Raw genomic sequence first — 15,535 nt, 5'->3', positions numbered from 1 at the left:
CTCATTCTAAACCCCATTAAAATGGAGAGCAGTAGGGACTGGGATTCTAGTTACTAAACATAAATGACAAGCCCTTCCATGTGATGATTTCTTAATAAACTACATTTTTAAAAATTCAGAACACTATAATTTGGAATGTACTTACATATTTTTTTCACTGAACATAAAAATTTGAAAATACATGAATCTTAAGAACAATAAAGTAAATTGAGAAACCTAGCTTAGTAAAAGTGTAAGAAAAATATATTTGCGCTCTGATTCAAATTCTAATATTTTTTGATTGATATAAAAAAAAATGGCCACTAGTATTTTTGGAGCCTGAGCAGCTCATACAATAAAAATGAAATAGGGAGAGTTTTTCCTTCCTTTTGTTGTCCCTCTTGGCTCAAACTTCTTATAAAAATACACATCCCTTCCCCATCGGATGTTAACTTTGCGTCATGGAGCAAACGGGGACCATCACGCAGGGGGATCTCACCTTCCAACCACCAAAGAGCAAGGCACGTGCTTCTGTACCATCCTGTGCGCTCCACCTACTGCTCTCAGTGAAATACTCCATCGAAGGCCCGGTGCCTTTCCACTTCTGAGCTCCATTTGCAGCCTAGGTCCACTGTTCTCTTCCTTTGTCGTATCAAACATGCTCTAGAATTACCTGTCTTTAATAAGAAAGAGAAATCCCTCAATTCTTCCCAAGTCCAGCTTCAGCTCTCCCCCCATGTCTTTGTTCCCTTCACAGCGAAGCTCCTGAGAGAGTGGTCCACAGTCCCTGACTCCACGCCATACCCCTCGCCCTCAGCACCCCACTCCACTCCATCCCCGCTAGTCCACTGAGATCGCTCCGTGGTCAGCAAACCCCAGGTTGCCATTTTTGTTCTGCGTAACCAAATACCCCCAAACTTAGTGACTTAACACAAAAATGTAACATGATCTCCCAGCTCCGTGGGTCGACTTGGGCTCCTCTGGGCGGTTCTCCTGTGAGATCTCTCCTGAAGCTGCCGTTGAATTCAGCGGGGGCTGAACATGGAATTCTGACCCACAAGATCAGTGGGTCTCAGAGAAAATCACTTAAAACCACTGCACTTTAGTCTCTTCGAAAATTGATGAGAGTAACTATATGCACCTACTGACCTCAAAGAGTCCTTCGGCTTGGGCTTCCCTGGTGGCGCAGTGGTTGAGAGTCTGCCTGCCAATGCAGGGGATGCGGGTGTGTGCCCCGGTCTGGGAAGATCCCACATGCCGCAGAGCGGCTGGGCCCGTGAGCCATGGCCACTGAGCCTGCGCGTCCGGAGCCTGTGCTTCGCAACGGGAGAGGTCACAACAGTGAGAGGCCCACGTACAGCACAAAAAAAAAAAAAAAAAAAAAAAAAAGGAGTCCTTCGGCTTGAGGGCTAGAACATATTCAAGAAAATTTTCAAAAGAGTGAAGCTCCATGTCAATGTTGGTTCCCATTTCAAACACTTTTAGGGGCCAATAAACCATATCGTGGGTTCAGACTGAAGACTTAGGGACCTCTTTCTTCCCTCCAGTACAAAAACTTTTCGTAAAGCTCACAAAATGTAATCTCATTAGACTAGAATTTTGTGAGAGTAGGGAAAAAAAAAGCTGGGTATAAAAAACGAATAAATAGATGATTTTTTTTAAACTTAAGAAGCATAATTGTACTGAATCTTTAACCTTCAGTGATAGGGAATTACATCTTTATCAATATGTTATACATCAAATATAGTTTTTAAAAATGTAGTAGTCACACAGTTACACCATATGCTGGTACTGATATGCTGTGCCTGAAATATTTTTAATATTTAAATATTTTAAAATTAAGTCACGCAAGTGAAAAGATTATTTGGCAAAGCCAGTAGTTTCCCTCAAATAAATCATTGTAAACAGATTGAGCACAACAGCTCCTCCAGAAAAAGTTCTTCGTTTAAATATGGGGATGAGAACTTAAAATAAGGATGCACCACAGAGCAAAAGGGATGCAGAGCATAATACAGGGGCTGGACCACATCCCAGGGTGGAATTCGGGCTCTGCCATTCTCTCGACGAGGTGGGGAGGGGCAAGTTATTCAGCCTCCTCACCTTGTGTCACCCTCCCAATCTCATTCCTCTCCCTCCCCTGCAGAGACCCAAAATCCCCAATTTGGTTTCAGATATTCCCATGTGGGGCTTCCCTGGTGGCACAGTGGTTGAGAGTCCACCTGCCGATGCAGGGGACATGGGTTCGTGCCCCGGTCCGGGAAGATCCCACATGCCGCGGAGCGGCTGGGCCCGTGAGCCATGGCCGCTGAGCCTGCGCGTCCAGAGCCTGTGCTCCACAACAGGAGAGGCCACAGCAGTGAGAGGTCCGCGTACCGCAAAAAAAACTCCCATGTGTGCATTTTTTAAGTAAGAATACATATAATTGTAAATAAAATATAATTCTGTTTTGTATTTTTTACACTTTAAATAAACAAGAGACTGCACACTTCTGTAACCGTTTTGCCCAACATCACCTCTGGTATTTATCTATGTTAATACTTAAAGCTATAGTTTATTTATTTTCATAAAAGTATACCTATAGGTTATAGGGCATCTTTAATTTTATTAAATAGTATCAAATTGCTCAGAAAGTAGTAGCACCAATTGATACCCTCACCAGCAGCCTGAGTTTTTTTTTTTTTTTTTGCCTTACAATTCAGTAAATATTTGCCCATCTGGTGGATGAGAAATAATACACACTGCACTTTCAACTCGCATTTGTTTACCTAAAAACTGGAGCGGGGTGGGGGGAGCCTCTTGCATTATGTTTATTGGCCATTCCAACACCCTCTTCTTGGTTCTTATTTATATCTCCTGCCTATTTTCTCTTGGGTTGTTTGTCTTTCTCTTCTTGACTTTTAGGAACTTATTATATATTTTTTAAATTAATTTATTTTATTTTATTTATTTTTGGCTGTGTTGGGTCTTTGTTGCTGCGTGCGGACTTTCTCTAGTTGTGGCGAGCGGGGGCTGCTCTTTGTTGTGGTGCGCAGGCTTCTCATTGCAGTGGCTTCCCTTGTTGCGGAGCACGGGCTTCAGTAGTTGTGGCGCGTGGGCTTAGTTGCTCTGTGGCATGTGGCCTCTTCCAGGACCAGGGTTGGAACCCGTGTCCCCTGCATTGGCAGGCGGATTCTTAACCGCTGAGCCACCAGGGAAGCCCTTGCATATTTTTTATACTAAAGCTTTGTCAAGTTGTGCAATGCAAATATTTTTTCCAGTTTTTAGTTTGTCTTTTAATTCTGCTGATGGTGCCTTTGATGTCCTAAAATTTTAATTTTTAATTGAATTGAATTTATTAATTATGATTTGTGCTTTTTGTGTTTGTTGTTCTTTTTTTCCCCAAAAATTACTACTTGCCCTGCCATGATAAAATGTTGTCCCATGTTTTTTTCAAATAAAATTCTGAAGATCCATCTTAAACTGAGTGTGTGTGTGTTTGTAAGTGTGAGATGGCTTTTACTTTCTTCCACATCCATTAATGTATCTTATTTTTCATCAACTCTTAAGACAGAGTAGATATTATCAGAGTAGACAGATGAGGAAAATAAAAAGCAGGGAATATATTTGGCCCAAGGACACCCAGCTTGTCAGTGACCAAGAAGATCAAAGTGAGCATCTTCTTCATCTAAATGACCTCCAGGCATGTCAAGCTCATCAGCATTTAAATCTGGAATCTTATCTTCACCCCTCCCTCCACCTGCCGCTCCCTGCACAGGGAACAGCTGTGCACCCAACCTGGTGCACAGCCTCGAACTGCGGGGCTGGCTGAATGTCAGGTTTTCCAAAAGCTGCCTGAGTGTCCTGCCCCACCTCCATCAGAGATTAGAATACAATCGGTCTGGGTGAGGCCAGGCATTGATAAGTCCTGAAGCTCCCCAGACCATTTTAATATTTATCTATCAGGGCTGTGAACCCCTGGAGCAGTGCCCCACACCCCCTATTTAGTGATGCCAAGGTATTTGGGGTTGTTCCACTGGGGGGTGATACTGTCATCCAGTGGCCAGAGGCCAGGGATGCTGCTAAACAGCCTGCAATGCACAGGATGTACACCCCCCCATAATAAAGAATTGTGTGGCCCCAAAAGTCAACAGCTGCGGCTGAGAAACCTGGATGTGGAGTCTTTCTGCTCACAAGGTAGCCCCTGACCACAGCATGGCCACCAGCACCAAGGACCTTGCCGTGGATGCGAGGTCTCTGGTTCCTCCCCAGACCTACTGGTCAGAATCTAGTACAGGACCCCCTTAAAGTCTGAGAAGCCTTGCGCTGGACTGTGCCCTCCTCCTCCCCCTGCAAATCCAATCAGATAACAAATCCTGTCAATAGGTCCCTTAATTATCTCCAAAATTGTCCTCCCTTCTGCCCTAGGGTCCATCTCTCAGTCCAGGACTTCATCACTTGTCATCCCACCTATTACAATAACCCTCCAATAGGACCACCTTCTTCCAGCCTAGTAGAGACCTTTACCTTCTTTGAGAGTTAAGAAACATTGTAAGATGGAAGGAAAGAGCTGGACCTTCCCAGGGGAAAACACACACACGCACGCACACATACACTCATTTACACACTCACACACGCTCACATATTTCTACCGTATTCCATACAATTTCAAAGGGTTCATAGCACCTCTGAAGCCCTCCTTGGACACCTCCAGGTAAGAGCCACCAGCTGATCTTGGAGCAGAAGGCTTGTTCTAACACGCAGACGGGACCATCTGAACCCGCCCCTGACAGTTCAGCTCTTAGTCCAGCCCACTCCAGCCAACCTAAGTCTTAGCAGTTGCTCTGAGTTGCTCTTAGCAGTTATTCCTCTGAGCCTGCAGATGCTGCTTCCCTGCCTGACACAGCTTTCCTCCTGGGTGCTGGCTAAACCCTCTCCGTCCAGACCCAGCTCAAGGATCACTTTCCCTGGGAAACCTTCACTGACCTCTCAGCTCCATCCCCACCTTTGATCTCAGTTAGATTCTCCTCCTTTGTGGTCTCTTAGCTCCCGGAGCGCCTACCTGCTGTAGCCCTTCCTGGCTGGCGTGTATTATGTTGTGTTTTTTTTTTCTTTTTTTGTATGGGTCTCCCATCACACCTGGGTCAGCAAGGGTATTCATCATCTCTGCCACCTCCATGCCTGGCACAAACAGGAACTCAATCAAGGTTGCTGGTAAATTTAAAGGAACAATAAAGCTACTGTTCTTTTCACTCTGTCATGTATTGCTCTCAATTTATGCTTTGGTGACTTTGTATTTTTCCCTTATAATTAGTGTAATGCCTTATTTTGTAATCAGGGTGGTGAGCGGGTGTTCATGATATTACTCTTTATACATATTTTTTATATTCTGGAAACATTTTATACTTATAATTAAAAACTCTTAAAAGGTATGATCACAATAAACAAGTGAATGCCTAGGTGTCGCCTGGGTTCTGTGGAAACGCAGCCCCAGATCCACCGTCCTGTGATGCTGCTTCTCGAGACCCAGTTCTGATTTCCCCAAGAGTCTTCCTCTGGGACACAGAGCCATCCTCAGTGGACTGCAGGAGGTGAGTATTTAGAAACATGTTTCCAACCTTAGAGTGTCCAACTGAAAAAACTCATCAAGGACAGAAGAAACATAACTTGAATTAGGGTTTAAAAAACAAGAAAGAGTTTGGCTCCAGAAATTTTACACAGAAAACATTTTAATCTCCCCGAGGATATTATGAAATAGAGTGTTTGTTTATTTTAACCTGGTAAGAACCTCATTAACACTGGATCACCAATTTCCAGGTAAAAATCACATCCTCCTCTAGAGAAATGTTGAAAATCTTGCTTAATAAAAATAGAGCATACTCATTACAGAAAGGGCTTTCACAAACAAATAACTTTGAATTATTCTATAGCAGTGTTGTTTTATATCTTCTACCCTTTTACCATTACAAAAACTTATTTCTCTCTGCCCTTTAAAACAAACAAACAAAAGTGTCGTTTGCTTTTAAAATATCACCTCTTTTTCACTTTGATTTACTGCCCTTTGGCTACCAGCCCGCTGGTTCTCGGCCAAGTCATCAGACTCCTCTGGGCTGCCTTGCAAGGGAGGGACCCCAAATTGCAGCTCAGGAAGCCTGCTCGGGGCCAGTGTTCCTACAAAGTGCCCTTGTACGTGTCAGCTGCCATCTGCTCGGTTTTCTCTCCTTGGACAGGGCAGGTCCTCAGGGATGCCCGTTCCCCTTCCCCTCCAGCAAAGGCTCTGCCTACAGCCCCAGGAAAGCAAGGTAGAAAGCAAGAAAGGTCCTTCTCAGGGATGAACTTAGAGAAAACAGCCTCTGTGTATTTGAAAGTGATGACAAGGGCCAACCCCAGGAAAACAACAACTAACAAAACAAAAGAAAACAAAGCAGCACTCTTCTCTTCCAAGGATCCTAACTCCTCAATCCTGGAATCACTTCCCTGCTGTCTACATGAGCTCAAGTTGAGTCTGTCAGTCCAGACAGCTGAGATCACAGGGGACAGAGGTCGACAGATCTTATAAATAAGCTTTTTGGATCATACTGCAAGACCACACTTGGACAGAGTTTGGAGGATGGCGTTATCTGGTTTAAGATCAGCTCTGCTACTAACCAGCTCTATCTTGAACAAGTTACAGAATCTCGTGGAGTATTCCTTTGCTCCCCTGGAAAACGGGAAAGAAGATAAAAATAAAACCTCTCCTAGTAGCTTCCTACAGACTCGCCTCTGCTTCATTTAAGGAGAAGTTTTGCCTGAATTATCAGAGTATGGACTTAAAATATCCAATTCTCTTTGTTGTGTGAGGAGAATTTTTAAGAGTGACAGTTTTTCTTGGCATTGAGACAAGCTCTCTGACAGGAAACTCCTCTAGGTGGATATTTTCTCAGATTAGCACTATATAAGAAGAACCAACCATATGGAATATTAGGAAGAAATATTTTTCTCCCATTCAAGCCTATACCTTTTGAACATACATTCCCCAACAGTTTGAAAAAATAGGAAAATATATTTATTTCTATAATGAAGCTATTCTTTTTAAGATTATAACAAGGAAAAAAATCAAGTTGGTTTGGGATCTCTGTCCAATTGCACATAAAACCAATTAAGATCCCTACAGTATGCAGTGCAGCATACTGTGATTGTGCATTGCAGCTCCATTTACAATAGTCAAGACAGAAGTGTGCATCGCAGCTCCATTTACAGTAGTCAAAACAGAAGTATGCACTGCAGCTCCATTTACAATAATCAAGACAGAAGTGTGCATTGCAGCTCCATTTACAATAGTCAAGACAGAAGCAACCTAAATGTCCATCAACAGAGGAATGGATAAAGAAGATGTGGTACATATATACAATAGAATATTACTCAGCCATAAGAAAGAATAAAATAATGTCATTTGCAGCAACATGGATGGACCTGGAGATTATCATACTAAGTGAAGTAAGTCAGACAGAGAAAGACAAATACCATATGATATCCCTTATATGTGGAATCTAAAAAAAAAAAAAGTGATACAAATGAACTTATTTACAAAACAGAAATAGACCTACAGACATAGAAAACGAACTTATGGTTACCAAAAGAGGAAAGAGCAGGGAGGGATAAATTAGGAGTTTGGGATTAACATATACACACTACTATATATAACATAGATAAACAACAAGGACCTACTGTGTAGCACAGGGGACTTTACTCAATATTTTGTAATAACCTATAAGGGAAAAGTTATATTTATATATGGCTGAATCACTTTGCTGTATACCTGAGGCTAACACGACATTGTAAATCAACAACACTTCAGTTTTAAAAAATATCCCTACAGTACAAAATCGCATGCACACATGCATGCATTCACAAAAATATGCATATTCAGAAGTATTGAATACATGTATAGAACAGAGACTGATGTGTTTCCCTCTCCTATGTAACAGCTGGAATGCTTTATCATTCAACATAGTGGATGCTCCACCTCTTCAGCTGTTTGATAAGCCAGTGAATCACCACAAAAGAACACATGGTGTACAATTCAGTGCTGATCAATAAAGCATCACTACAACACTTTGGAAATGCAAAAACCTTTGTATCCAAGGGGCCATTCACATCTCAGGCTCTGAGGTCAGTTACCCTCTTCCATTAAACAACTTCCTGTTTTGTTCTATAGGATCGTTTACCACACTGGACTCTCTGCACTATTTTTGTTCTTTTGCTTTTTTTTGATCAGCAAAATCATTGCACCTGAACAAGAAACTGATTTTTTTTTAATCTGGCTTTCTCACAGGATCAGTGACATAAGAGGATTAATTGTTTGTTTTCAATCCTGACTTTTTCTCCTCCTAGATCTATTTTTGAAACAAATTTTATTTTGGGATGTCCTGACTGGTATGATACTAAATTGGAAAGCCTGGTGCAAATTTTATTGACCTCCATTTCCTACTATAAAGGATGTTCCCCACTAATCTGTCATCCACAGGGCAGACAAAGGTTAGAAGCGAGGGAAGCTATGCCAGATGGTGCGCTCAAGAAGCCCAGGGCCAGACTCTTCTTGTTTTGTTTTTAAATCAATGGTCAACAAGAAAGAGGAAACAACATTTGGGCATCCTCCTTATTCCAAGCTGAGCTCAACCCAATGTTAACTGCAATGTGCACGGCGAACACCATGTCTGAGAATTGGTCCTTATTAACTGTAGGTTGGCTACGATAAAACAAATGAATGGAATTATGGGTAGATGATGGATAGATGGATGGACAGGTACATGAGTGGAGGAATAAATGAATTAATTAATTCATATTATTCATGGGTTTTTATTTAAACAATGAAGAAAAACTCAAAAAGGTAGGGAGGGTGGGAAGGAGGGAGATGCAAGAGGGAAGAGATATGGGAACATATGTATATGTATAACTGATTCACTTTGTTATAAAGCAGAAACTAACACACCATTGTAAAGCAATTATACTCCAATAAAGATGTAAAAAAAAAAACCTCAAAAAGATCAAAGTTACCATTTAGAAAACTGTATGAATTAGAGTGAATGTCCCCTCCTTTGCTTTTCAAAGAAAAGGGTTGATAGTTTTGTCCATATTCTTCCCATATTCTTTTGTCATATTATATTGTATTATTAATTTATCTATCTATATTATTTATCAATCATCTATCTATATGATTAATATTTTCAATTAATTTTAATTTTTCCCCAAATTATAATCATATTGCCCATAGTGACCTACATCTCTTTTTTTCCCCTTATATAACAAGGGGATCTGTTCATATCAGTGTAGAGATCTATCCTGTTCTCTTTTAATGACTGCATGGTATTCTGCTATATAGGTACACCATATGCAATTCAGTCAGACTCCAACTGAAAATTATTTTCAGTTTTCATGCCTTTACCAAGAATACTGCAATGTACTTCCTGGTATATATGTGATTGAACATCTGCATTTTTAAATTTTTAATATGCTTTGCTATCTTCTCTAATTGGCTTGTCATTTTTTCTTTATAAAAACTGCACAGTAGGAATTTTAATATTTTTCCATTTATGTATGTGGCAAATATCTTCTCTCAATCTGTCGCTCCCTTTTAAGTTGTTTTTTTTTTTGGCATCTTTCACTATTTAATGCCTTAAAACTCTTTTGTAGTCAAATCTATTTTTTTCTTATTGTTTTTTCTTTTCTAGACAATTGTAAGAAATGTTCTCCCAACCCTGAGGTTATAAAAATGTGTATCTAAATTTGACTATAATACTTTTTTGATGTACACATTTAATCCTGACTAAATCTCCATGGGCTCCAGCACATTTTAGAATTAGGTTCTAGGTATATGACTAGTTCTAGCCAACAGGATGTGGACAGAAGCGACTCACACAGTCTTTGTCATTTCTACCCCTGACCGTGGGTACCCCTGTCTGACACTCCAGCTCTCTCTTCTCCTTCAGTAGCACAGCTCAAAACCACATATTCCAAATTGCATAGAAGATGGAAACAGTCTCAATATCAATACCTGAAGGGGTGCCCTGGAGAATTCCAAACTCACTTCAGACTTTGCACAATCAAGATGCTCTCCTATGTTAAGCTCCTGTGATCTTAAGATATTTTTGCTGCTAAACATAGTTACCTTAACATAACAATATAGTTTTTCTTCTACATTTCGATGCTCAATTCATCTACAATTTTTATAAGTGTGCAATGTGGGAGTAACTTTATTTTCTTCAAAATACCTTCATTATCATAATATTAAACCCACATATACAAATGTGTCTATTGCTGCATTCACTTTAATGTGCCACTGATATAGCTATCTGCTTTTGTACGATGACCCAACTATTTTGATGTAAATAATTATATATTTTAATATTTTAGAAAACAAATTCCTCCTCATGATTCTTCTTTTTCAAACACTTTTTCTTCCAAATAAATTTTAGAATCAACGTGTTTATTTCCCAAAATAATTCCTTGGGATACTAGTCAGATTTGCATTATAGTTGTACATTGATTTGAGGAGAAGCAGCATCTATACGCTATTGGTCTTTCCATAAGGAATTATGATATGTCTACTTATTTTAGTCCTATTTTATTTCCTTTAATAAAAATATATAATTCTCTTATTAAATAATTCTTAGGTGTTTTACAGGCTAATTTTGATAGTATCTTGAATACAATTTTTCTCATTTCAGTTTCTAATTGTTCAATGCTAATAAAAAGGAAAGTAATATTTATTTTGTATTTTGTCTTACATATAGACACCTTATTAATTCTCTTAATAGTTTAACAACTTCTGTTGAATCTATTGGATTTTTAGGAAATTTATCATATTATCTGAAACTAATAACTTGTTTCTTTCTTTCCAAGGTAATTTTCATTGGTTCCTATTTTTCTTAAACCTTTTTTAAAAAAAGAATTAGAATTGACTTCTAAATTTGACTATTTGCTTTTCTTTTGTCATCTATTGATATAATCATGATTTTTCCCCTTAACTTTTTAAAATAATGAATAAACTTAATACATTTTCTAATGATGAACCATCTTATATTTCTTCCATAAACTCTACCTAGTTGTGCTATATTTAAATAGTCATATTTAACTGGAATAATATAAAAATTTAACTCTTAACAACTAGAAACCACCTGTGGTCAGGAACTGAGAAATGGTTTAATAAATTAATGGGATAGCAACATTGTGTAATATTATACGACCAATACAAAAAGATAGTATAAAAAATAAAGTGCATACCGATTCTGAGTCCAATGTTTTAAATATTTCATGAGATTTAATCTTCTATGTGACCTAAAACCTCAACAATAAGAAGATAAATTTTCTTTTCTCAAATATAAATAATAATGCTGATCTTATTGAACAATGCCACTTCCCAGCAGTCATATCATAATCTAGCATATGATTTGGAAGATGATTCTGTTTTTATGTTAGAAAAAACGTTGTGTCAATTGTTACAAGCAATTTCTTAAACACATATTATACAAAAGCATACAAAATCCCTACAATATCATATAATAGGAAGATTCACTGTATATTTCCTTGAGTTCTTTATCAGTGCTTTATATGTAATACTTTTTCCTCCCCATCTTAACTTTCAACTATATATTAGCATCTTTTTATTCCTCACATCATCATAATTGTGAGCTTGAAGAAGACATTCAATAAATATGTATCAATTTATTAGTCATCCCTGCTCTCTAAGAACTTAAATTCTTCTTTAAAAACTGTCAACTATTTATCACTATATTCACTTTCTATTCAGAAATGTATCAAATTCCTACAATGTATTCATTCAGGGCTCATGTTGTAGGATCTAGTTAGGGAGGGGCTTAGCCACCTTTAGAAGTTTGGATAGGTAAATAATAATAAAGGGAAAACTAACAACCAAATAAATTTTGAATCAATTTGTTAATATCCACAAAATAACTTGCTGGAATTTTGAGTGGGATTGCAATAAAACTGTTGACCAAGTTGGGAAAAACTGACATCCTGACAATATTGAGTTTCCCAATCCATGCGCAAGGAGTATCTCTCCATTTATTTAGTTCTTCTTTAATGTCTTTCATTAGAGTTTTATAGTTTTCCTCATATAGGTCTTGTACATATTTTGTTAGATTTATACCTATTTTATTTTTTGGTGTGCTAAAGTAAATAAATGGTTTTGTGTTTTTAACTTCAAATTCCACTTATTCCTTGATGAAAGAATGCAGTTGACTTTTGTATATTAATCTTATACCCAGCAACCTTGCTATAATTGATTACTAGTTTCAGGAGTTTTGTTTTGTTTTGTTTTTCTTGTTTATTGAGTTGTTTTTGCTAATTCTTTCAGGTTTTTTACATAGATTACCATGTCACCTGCAAACCAAGACAGTTTCATTTCTTCCTTCCAATTTGTATATGTTTTATTTCCTTTTCTTGACTAATTGCATTAGCAAAGATTTCTAGTATGATGTTTAAAAGGAGTGCTGAGAGGGGACTTCCTTGCTTTGTATTTTCCTTGATCTTAGTGGGAAACCTTTAAATTTTTCACCAGCAAGTATGATGTTAGCTGTAGGTTTTTTGTAGATATTCTTTTATCAAGTGGAAATTACCCTTTATTCCTAGTTAACTGAGATTTTTTAACATGAACGAGCATTGGATTTTGTCAAATCTTTTTTTTGCATCATTGCTATGATCATGTAATTTTTCATTTTTAGCCTATTGATGTAATGGATTACATTAATTGATTTTTGAATGCTGAACCAGACTTGCATACCTGATTAAATTCCACTTGGTCATAGTGTATAAATCTTTTTATAGATTGTTGGATTAGATCTGCTAGTATTTTGCTGAAGATTTTTGTATCTATGTCCATCAGAAATACTGGTCTGTAGTTTTCTTTTCTTGCAATGTCTTTGTCTGGTTTTGGTATTAGAGTAATGCCGACCTCATAGAATGAGTTAGAAAGTATTTCCTCTGCTTCTATCCTTTGAAGGAGAGTGTGGAAAACTGGTATAACTTCTTTGTTAAGTGTCTGTGTAGAATTCACCAACAAACCCCATTTGGGCCTGGTGCTTTCTGTTTTGAATGGTTATTAATTATTGTTTAAATTTTTAAATTTATCTAACAGATATAGTTCTATTCAGATTATGTGTTTCTTCTTGTGCATTTTGGCAGATTTTGTCTTTCAAGAAATCTGTTCATTTCATCTAGATTATCAAATTTGTGGACATAGAGTTGTACATAGTTTTCCTTCATCATCCCTTAATTTCCATGGGATCTCTAGTTATGTCCCCCTATTTCATTTCTGATACAAGTAGTTTGTGTTCTTTTTTTCCTGTAATTAGCCTGGCTAGAGGCTTATCAATTTTATCAATCTTTTCAAAGAACCAGTTTTTAGTTTCATTGATTATCTCTATTGATTTTGTTTTAAATTTCCTTGATTTCTGCTCTAAGTCTTATTTCTTTTCTTCTGCTTACTTTGGATTTAATTTGCCCTTCTTTTCTAGTTTCCTAAAATGGAAGTTTAGATGATTGATTTTAGATTTCTCTTTTTTCTAATATATTCATTCAGTGCTATAAATTTCCCTGTAAGCACTGCTTCTGCTGCATCCCACAAATTTTGATAAGTTGTGGTTTTATTTTCATTTGGTTCAAAATATTTTTTTTAATTTATTTATTTTTATTTTTGGCTGTGTTGGGTCTTCGTTTCTGTGCGAGGGCTTTCTTTAGTTGCGGCAAGCGGGGGCCACTCTTCATCGCCATGCACGGGCCTCTCACTATCGCGGCCTCTCGTTGCGGAGCACAGGCTCCAGATGCGCAGGCTCAGTAGTTGTGGCTCACGGGCTTGGTTGCTCCGCGGCATGTGGGATCTTCCCAGACCAGGACTCGAACCTGTGTCCCCTGCATTGGCAGGCAGATTCTCAACCACTGTGCCACCAGGGAAGCCCGGTTCAAAATATTTTTAAAATTTCTCTTGATATCTCTTCTTTGACACATATGTTATTTAGAAGTGTGCTTTTTAATCTCCACATATTTGGGGACCTTCCAGTTATCTTTCTGTTATTGATTTCTAGTTTAATTCCTTCTGAGGGAAGATTTTGCATGATTTTTATTCTTTTAAATTTGAGAAGCTGTGTTTTATTGCCCAGAATACCGTCTACCTTGGTGAATGTTCCATGTGAACTTAAGAATGTATATTTGGCTGTGGCTGGATGAGGTAGTCTATAGATGTCAATTATATTTAGTTGATTGATAGTGTTGTTGAATTCAACTATGTCCTTACTGATTTTCTGCCTGCTGGATCTGTCCATTTCTAATAGAAGGGTATTGAAATCTTCAACTATGATAGTGAATTCATCTATTTCTCTTTGCAATTCTATTTGCTTTTGTCTCACATAGTTTGACACTGTTGTTATGTGCATACACATTAAGGCCTGTTATGTCTTCTTAGAGAACTGATACCTTCATCATTATAAATGCCCTTCTTTATCCCTGACAACTTTCCTCACTTTGAAGTCTACACTCTGACTGAAATTACTGTAGCACTCCTGCTTTCTTTTGATTGGTGTCAGCATGGTATATTTTTCTCCATTCAGTTACTTTTAATCTATGTTTGTTCTTATATTTAAAGAGGGTTTCTTGTAGACAACACATAGTTGTAGACAACATATAGCTGATCCATTCTGATAATCTCTGTCTTTTAATTAGTGCATTTACACCATTGATGTTCGAGTGATATATTGATACAGTTGGATTAATATCCACCATAATTGTCACTGTTTTCTATTTGTTGCCCTTGTTCTTTGTTCATATTTTTGCCTTCTAATATGTCTTGTAATTTTTTCTTGATAGCTGGATGACATACTGGATGAAAGTAACTGCTGTAAATAGACCTTTAGTAATGTGGTGGTGAGGTGTGGGAAGAAGAGAAGTGTTCTATAGTTTCATGATTAGGTTTCAGTTTTTTAGTGAGCCTATGCCTCTGGACCATGAACCTCACAAGAGTTTCCCATTTTTTTCTCTCCCCTTAGACGGGACAGGATGGCTAGAGTAGACTGCAGTTGGGTATGTCTCCTCCCCCAGTCAGTTAGCCTCTGATACTATCTCACCTGGTTAGGCTCTAGTTAACTAGTTTCCTCTGAGGGCAGGTCTTGGAAAGAAATCAGAGTCATCTGGTGTATTTCAGAATGGTTCCTCTTTCCTTCCCCTGCTGGAAGCACAAGGGGATTTTTCTTTGATACTATGGGAATCAAGCTCCTGGAGGTAAATCTCTCAAAATCGTGGGTCTCCTTGGAGTTTTTAACTCTCAGAGTCATCACATAGAGCCTCCTGCAATTTAACAATTACATTTCAGTTTTTCTTCCCTAGCACTGAAGTCTCTGCTCCAAGAAGCCATAACACTGTATTCATCTGTCTGTCTCTCCAGTCTGGGGTGCAGCGGTTTTCTCTATATCCTTTCCTTCATTCCTAAAGGATATTTTCACTGGAGATACAATTCCGGGTTAGCGGTTCTTTTCTTTCAGCTCTTGACAATGCTGAGATACTTTTTGGCCTCCATCATTTCTCATGAGAA

At 38.2% G+C, this 15,535-nt stretch overlaps 1 long non-coding RNA gene across 3 annotated transcripts in view; it reads right to left on the bottom strand.

The window, feature by feature from the left end:
- Nucleotides 1-15,535, bottom strand: part of LOC132500987 (uncharacterized) — a 68,793-nt gene that overhangs the window by 17,634 nt on the left and 35,624 nt on the right. For all 3 annotated transcript variants that reach the window (XR_009534105.1, XR_009534106.1, XR_009534107.1), the window contains exon 2: nucleotides 479-656. This is a non-coding gene — a long non-coding RNA (uncharacterized LOC132500987). The remainder of the gene's footprint in view (nucleotides 1-478; nucleotides 657-15,535) is intronic.

Source organism: Mesoplodon densirostris, chromosome 13 (genome assembly GCF_025265405.1).
Source record: "Mesoplodon densirostris isolate mMesDen1 chromosome 13, mMesDen1 primary haplotype, whole genome shotgun sequence".
NCBI classification, from domain to species: domain Eukaryota; kingdom Metazoa; phylum Chordata; class Mammalia; order Artiodactyla; family Ziphiidae; genus Mesoplodon; species Mesoplodon densirostris.
This window is presented reverse-complemented; position numbering and strand designations above follow the sequence as displayed.